At 47.3% G+C, this 1,210-nt stretch overlaps 1 protein-coding gene across 1 annotated transcript in view; it reads left to right on the top strand.

Moving 5' to 3' along the window:
* The window catches only part of Itfg2 (integrin alpha FG-GAP repeat containing 2), a 15,176-nt gene that overhangs the window by 7,595 nt on the left and 6,371 nt on the right, over positions 1-1,210 (top strand). The gene's annotated exons all lie outside the window — the stretch shown is intronic.

Here is a 1,210-nt window from a genome sequence, read left to right as displayed (position 1 = left end):
TGTTTAAGAGCAGAAGTTTACAAGGGTAAAGTAAAAGGAAAAACTATTTGTAGAAATAGGGTTTAGATCCACTTGGTTATCATGGTCCGCCTCTAAAAGGTGACTCCCGAGGTAGCAGTGGTGCAGAGGCTCCACATAGTGAGTCCTCTCTCCTCAGAGCCTAGACCTCTCTTGAGAGTACCAGAGACCTAAAGCAGGGATGTTGGCTCCATTGATGCCTTCAGGCTTTGTCCCTTAGATACCACCATCTCATTATTCAACACAAATCAAGTTTGTGTGGGTTTTTTCCAGGGGGGTTGGAGGGGAGGACATGCCAAGGATCAAACTCAGAACTTTGTACTTGCCAGGCTTGCCAGGCAGTTGCTTGTACCACTGAGCTATCTCCCCAACCCCAGCACATCAAGTTTTAAAGGCCTACTTAGAGGAGATGGGAGCTCAGAAGCTACCCTTCTCTTTTTATTTCATCCTGGTTAAACAGTACCTTGGATTGCTTTCAAAGTGTATCCCATTTGTAATGTACAAATTAGAAGAACCAGAGTCAACATCTGGGGCAGAGCTGTTCAAGAGTCAGACTTTTCTGGGATGGATCAGATCCTCCGCTCCTCTAGCCTCTCCTCCCCTTTCCCCACCTACCTCTAAATGGAAATTTAGATTCTGGGAAACTGTGGCTGTGGGTCACACAGACCTCCCCCTAAAAAAATGGGGGGTGTTAGGGATGGAAGCCAGTGTCATGTGCTTGCTAGACAACCGCTGTGCCACTGACCTACACACAAGCAAGTCTCAAAGATTTTTAATAAAAAGTTGATGAAGATGCAGTTTGAAATCTTGAGGTTTCCCAAGGAAAGGCTGAGATGACAACTTTCCAAGGTTTGTCAGAGCTCTGTCCTGATTTAGTTATCATGAATAGGCAGTGAGAGCAGCCTGGCAATACAAAAAGAGCTCCTTCAGGCAGCTGGTTAATTCAGCAACTGATTAATCAAACATCAGGTCAAGCTTGGAAATGTAAAAGAAAATCAGAGAACAAGGGCCAGGGAGGTATCTAAGTGGCCTAAGCACCTGTTTAGGCAAGTACAGGGATCAGGGTTCGATCCCTGGCACCACATGCCGCACCAGCCCACCCTCAGATGCACTGAGCCAGCCACCCCACGTCTGGGCGTAGTGGCGCATGCCTGTAATCCCAGCACTGGGGAGGCTGAAAACAGGAGGATCA

Source organism: Octodon degus, unplaced genomic scaffold (genome assembly GCF_000260255.1).
Source record: "Octodon degus isolate 3935 unplaced genomic scaffold, OctDeg1.0 scaffold00355, whole genome shotgun sequence".
NCBI classification, from domain to species: domain Eukaryota; kingdom Metazoa; phylum Chordata; class Mammalia; order Rodentia; family Octodontidae; genus Octodon; species Octodon degus.
Note: the sequence above shows the minus strand (reverse complement) of the source record. Positions and strands in the feature narration are given on the sequence as shown.